The 6,451-nt window shown below is 37.6% G+C and overlaps 1 long non-coding RNA gene across 1 annotated transcript; it reads right to left on the bottom strand.

Moving 5' to 3' along the window:
- Positions 1 to 3,580: 3,580 nt before the first annotated feature.
- Positions 3,581 to 4,341, bottom strand: LOC107836200 (uncharacterized). The gene is made up of 2 exons (XR_001662104.1): positions 4,090 to 4,341; positions 3,581 to 3,985 (listed from the first exon to the last, which is right to left on the bottom strand). It is a non-coding gene; the product is annotated as an uncharacterized LOC107836200 (long non-coding RNA).
- Between the last annotated feature and the right edge of the window lie 2,110 nt (positions 4,342 to 6,451).

The following is a 6,451-nucleotide window of genomic DNA, read 5'->3' on the forward strand; positions in this document are numbered from 1 at the left end:
GATTGCTACCCAAAACTTGTGTTAATATCCTGTCAATAGCCTCATTAGAAATATATGTGTGATTTATGAGAAACTCTCATAAAGGTGCATAGGTTTTTGCATTAGTATAAGCAGAGTAATATGCACCTTTCTCAGAAGACCTTCATCTCAAAGTGGTCAGGAAAGGAAAAGAACTAAGGAGACGTGAACAGAAGGGATCGGTATCATCATAACGCCAACAATGACAAGTCCAGATGATAATCAATGGGTCAATTGGTGAAAGGCAATTTGCATTAACAAATTACCTGTGCAATATACACTACTCAAAAAAATAAAGGGAACACTCAAATAACACATCCTAGATCTGAATGAATGAAATATTCTCATTGAATACTTTGTTCTGTACAAAGTTGAATGTGCTGACAACAAAATCACACAAAAATCATCAATGGAAATCAAATTTATTAACCAATGAAGGCCTGGATTTGGAGCCACACACAAAATTAAAGTGAAATGTTCCCTTTATTTTTTTGAGCAGTATATATGCATGCATTTATGCTTGTGTTGTACATTTAACTGAGAAGTCATTTTAAGCATTTAACCATTTTAGACTACCAGGAGAAATTACGGATCCTTTAAAAAAAATAAATAAATAAAAACGCTGTGAAATTACGGCACAGTCTATAAGAAACTCTTCAGTAAAATTCTTTTTCCTCTTTTCTCCATACAACTGTACCTCAAAACCTCAAAAACAACAACAAGAAAGGAATAGTATTTATTAGAAAACAACAAATGGATGTCATAGGTAAAGTGATACAAAAGTGTTCCACAATAAAAAGTCGTTTTCCCTATACCTGTGGTACCGCACTGAACTGTAGCTCGGCTCAACCTCGGCTGTTATTTCCACTGCCGCCTCCCTGCTCCATTAAACCCAACAAGCTTAACTCAATGGCTTTCAATCTACACAGCAACAACTTCTGCCTCATACCCTTGTGGCTTTTAACTGGAGAGGGGCGATCAGAGGTGGGACAGGAGGCTGGAAGAGGGGGGTTGAGTTTCCCTTGTTAACGCAGAAATATGTCATGCACTGTGCTTGTTAACTTGAAAAGAAGAATCAGTAAAAACAGTTTCCTTCACGTTTCCTACTGCTGAATATGGAGGCATTACTCTGCAGGGACCATCACAAAGATTTATTATCTGTAGTAAAAAAGAGGCCATTATGTTACACTGTCCCCATCATGCAGTAGCATTTAATCAGCAGGCTTTAACATTCAACTTGAAATCAGAAGTCGTGCAGCATTTTGTGCTGAGTCAGCTGTTATGGATGAAAGTAAACTGAAAAGTGATCCGTTTTATTTAAACTCCTTTTTGTCTAAATGTTTTAAAGCACCAGCCTCAAACTAGATATGAAACATTCAGTTTGAAAAAGTGTCTTTATATTCTGCGAAAGCAGCAGAGTATTTTTTTTTTCATATTAGTGGCAATAGCCCAATGAATACTGTTACTGAGTAGTTTTAAGCACAAAACTATTCAGTAACTATTTGTTCACCGTTAGAGTACGATAAAATGTAAAAATTTTTTGGCAAGATTGCAGCATTTAGCAACTACTGCAGATGCTACAGATACAAAAAAAAATCATCAGCAACAAAACTGCAAAACAGACCTGAGTAGCATGGACAAGTAGGTGGGATTGGAAAAAAGAAACATTGGAGTTTGTGTTATGTAACAATTTCAGGCAAATTTTTAATAAATGTCCCTTTTAGCCACTTGTGGCTTACGTCTAACCAAAACTAGAATTATTATTCGTGTAATTATACTCATCCCCTAGGCTAGTATCCTAAATCATAAACTCCCTGTCAGCTTCTTAGGAAATCTGAACAGAGCCCTATTAATATATGAAAGGTGCCGCAATGAGATACATCTCCATCCAGAAATACAGGAAGGCAGCAGAAGCTTCCGAATCTTTCAGTTTTCAAAAGTGATCCTGAACGTAAGAGCTTCACAGTGACAGATTCCATTATGTACTTACAATTAAATTTCAATTAGCTCAGTATGACAAAGGAATGTATTTGCTAGTAGCTTTGATTCTTTCGTTTTAAATGTATATATAAATGTCTATGTGTGCGCACGTGTGAGACACCTTTTCTTGTGTGTGTGTATAACTTCTCGTATGTCTTTTCACTTCTCGCTCCCTCTCTTGCTGCCGACGTCCCTGCAGCGTAATCCTCCCCTGCTTCCATCTTCCAACTCCCTGTCAGTCCAACTGGTTCTGGTGTTGGTTCTTTGGGCTGTCCAGACTGTTCCTCAGTCAATGTCCATGATGTTTCCATATTGTCTGTCTTTTCTTTCTCTACGCTGATACTGGACAGCATGCCAGCGGAGGTCGTTAATGCTCAGTTACACACCGTTTCAGTCCGAATGTCCAACAGGAGACCCGACAGTAGTCCCCTTAATGGAAATGTTTCAACAGTTCTCTGGAGTGAAAAAATTAGGATCAGCAAATACTTCAGTGCCTGGAGGTGATGTAGGTCTTTTTATTTTTTTTTTATCTTCCTGATGTTCTTGCTCAATCTCAATCCACAGGGAGAAAAGCTTATCAGATCCTTTGCTATTTTAAATTACATAATTTAGAATTTGCAAAGTTAATTTATTAACCTCACTGAGTATCTCACCAATTAACAGTGAGACAATCAGTTGACTAAGTTCGTTGATCCCAGCGCTGGAGCCACGGAGCAGACCAGCAGCCCTCTTCTCTCTCAAGTCCTAATCGAGGTTTGAGGCTGAATCCCAGTGTTCAGGTCGGCACCAAACGCTGCACGTTGATGTCTTCGTATGTCCAGTTGAGGAATCTGGGTCACAGCGCCAAATTGTTGTGGAAACAAATTAATTACCAAGCACTGTCAGGTGAAATCACTCAATCAGGTTTATTTGTATATTGTGTGCAATACAGAGAGCTTATGAGACAATCAATAATGAAGCAGTTTCGAATGAAAAGCTCTAACGGGCAGAGTCAACACATAGGTTTTATATTCCAAGGATAAGGATCCCAAACATGGGAGAGACCGTCTGGTTTCCATGCAGCTACAGGAAAAACAACTTCCAGCCTTGTGTGTGTAGCCCAAACAAGTTCTTTTGGTGAGAGTACACAAGCATTTAATATAACATGACCAGCAGATCTTAACTTGCTGGTCATGAATATAGAATATAATTATAATTCTGTATTCCCTTTTTTTAGTAGAGCCAAAGCCTTTTTATTGTCTAATTTTATTAAATATATCATAATATCAAACGCCCTTTCATCGAGATCCAGAATCTCTGATTCATGAAAAGGTTCCCATGTCTGTTCTTGAAAGATTTCCGAAATTCAAGTTATTTGGAAATACTTTATTCAAAACCGTCAGAATTCACCAGAATACATCTAATAACGGATGGTGTAAAAATGACAACATTGTTTTCGAAAACGCTTGATGGAAGCCCGCAGGTTTTTTTTTAGTTTTGGTCCCTTTAATGGCGAGTTTAACTGATCAACATGTGTTCAGTATTTTAAAATCTGTTATTTTCTTCACAAATAAGACATGAACACAAGAGAGACAATCTGATCAGATAACAGCCATTTATTGTCTAGTCATGTAACAGTGGACATTGTTACAGATTACTACAAACAGCAGCTTCACTTGTTGAGAAATAAGATATCACAGATCAACTTGTACACAATAACTTTAATAATCCAATAATTCAGCTGTAAATCAGAAAATGAATCAACTGAAAACTGAAATTTAAAGATGAACTTGAACTTTGTAATTTTATGATGCTGGGACCATGTGCATTTAGTCACAGTTCACACTGAGCTTATTTTTAGTGGATTCATTGTGTCATGTATCCACTTCTTGTAGCCACAGACATCCAAGAAGCCATTTGGTGCACTGAACGCATAAGTTGGATCTCCTAGGAAGACTAAAACACCATACAGCCTCTTCTTGAACACTAATCCTCCACCAGAGTCGCCCTGTCACAAACACAAAGCGTTTAGTTGTTTTTCTGCCGTGATTTATCCAGTAAAATCGACAACGTCTAAGTTCTGTGCAGAAAATGGTTTAAAGACTGACGTACGTAAGCTACATCCTTCTTGGAGCTTCTCGCACTGTACCACTTCTGGTAACTGTACTGAAAGTCCTTGTCTCTTGCCAGTATCTTTTCCAACTTTTCATGTTTATCAATCTTAATGTCTGCGCACTGAAGATCTTGTGTAATAGCAGGAACCGTAGAGAAAAAGTAGCATAAACACACAAGTTTAAATGTTGACACATTTTGCTCAGGATATCACCTTGTTAAATGTGGTTATTAAACTGCAGTGTGTTACTTGTATGATTTTTTTTTTTTTTATGAAAAATGTCACTACGTCCTTATGGTAAATATGAGACAGATAATCTATGAAAAGCTTGATCTCCTCCACCTCCTCCCTGTTGTCTTACCTGTCTGCAGAAATGCACAACTCCAGGTCAAAAACAACCAATCAGAGATAGGGAGGGTCTTAGTGTTGTCAATCAATGCTCATGTACACCCTGCTCACTTTACAGGAGAGGGACTTGTAATGTGTGTCAGAACTTCCTATTTCAACTTCAAGCTGTTTATCTCAGAGTTTTTGATGATCAAATCTTCAACAAGCTTACCAAGTTCAGCTTCAGCAGAGAGTCTAAAAACTGATTTGAATCATCTGAATCATTTTGAGGTAATAACAAAAACAATGAACATTCATCTCACGTCTTATGTTAAGAAGTATCTGGACAGTCTGGTAGTTTGATTGGCTGGGTTGTTGTTTTGCGTGGCAGCTTCAGGAGCATGATATCATGTTCACGACCGTTGCCATCTCTGTAATTCACATGTTGAGTGATTGGATACATCTCCGTTGGAGCACTTTTAGGATGAACTCCTACATGTGCCTAAACAACCCTTAGCAAATAAAACACAATTATTAAAGAAACAATAAGAGTTATTGGTAATTTTTCAGTAAAATTTTTCCTCATTCACCATCCTGGGTCTGACACCCAGCAGTGAGCGGCAGTCAGAACCCACTGATCATTGATCAAAGATCCTCCACAAATATCACTGTATATTTGAAAATATGCACGGATCTTCACGTAATACTGACGCTCATCGTCTTTACAGTTCTCACCTCCAATGACTCTCTTCTGCAGAGCCATTGCTGGTCCAGCTTCATGTGAATATCTGCAGTAGCTTTTAAACTCTGTTCATACTTTCTGCTGGACAGGAAGCCACCAATCACAGGACGGACACTAATCTGAAAAAAATCACAGGACGGACACCGATCTCTGCCAGCCTGGCAGAGCCGCCCCTAACGTCTGATCCGTGGTTCTCCAGGCTCTTTGTACATCTAGCAGTTTTTATTGCTGGCTGCTCAGTCAATCCGTTTCAGTCCAAATATTTTCATGACAAAGTAAAGAGCAGTGTGAACTGAGGATTTACAGGATTCCTCTAAATTTCAACGAATAACAGGATAAAACATGGCAGAGTTACCGGTGTGTGAAATTCATGTCTAAGAATTTTGAAAACATTCAATAAACTCAACATGACAAAACCTGAGAATGATTCACTCAGGCTTCACCCTACCCCCTCTACGAAGTGTGGACTCAGTCAAAGTGCACATAAAGGTTCGAGTGCGCAGGTTACAAGCGTGGAAAATTTTGAGAATTGTAACAGTACGACCCGTGTTGTAACTTGGACATCCAAAATGGCGGGACAGGTCACTGTTTAGGCATTTGTGCTAAAAAAGTACAACAACAAAAGAAATATTTTAAATGTACAGTAAAGGTATTTTTGCTTTCCAAAGTTATCACTGGAGATATTAGACTGTACAAATATGTTTTGTTTTGTTTTGACTTGTTGAATACAGAGCAAAATTTAATGTAATCACACATCACATACTTTTGAAAACTGTTTTATTTTTTTCTCCCTCTTTTTTTGCAATACACAGCTTGCTCTGTGAACATTGCCATATTTCCAAGAAGGCCAAAAACACACATTAAAATGTACAAATGATCAATTTAACAATCTGCGATTTGACTAATTAAAGATGTGATTACATATTCAGCTTTTACTCGAAAAAGAACATCTCTTTCACGTGGCTAGAAGTTAGTTTGGTGTAAAATGGAGATAATTTGCTAACAAACTTCAAGTTAAGGACAAACATACGGCATGTAGAAAAAACAAACAAAAAAAGCCCTGATGTTACATTGTAAAAAAATAAAAAAGGACGAACAGAACTAAAATGTCCTTCTTAAAAGAAAATATGAATCTTCTGACTTTATAGACCAAAAATGTTACAAGAAATGTATAAGGAGCACTCTGTTATATACAAAACGATTCTTTATCTTTTCTTTGTCTTTTTTCTAGGCAAGATGTGATTACATATTCAGCTGTTACTCGACGAAGACCATCTCTTTTATGTGGCTAA

This window comes from Poecilia formosa, unplaced genomic scaffold (genome assembly GCF_000485575.1).
Source record: "Poecilia formosa unplaced genomic scaffold, Poecilia_formosa-5.1.2 Scaffold0, whole genome shotgun sequence".
NCBI classification, from domain to species: domain Eukaryota; kingdom Metazoa; phylum Chordata; class Actinopteri; order Cyprinodontiformes; family Poeciliidae; genus Poecilia; species Poecilia formosa.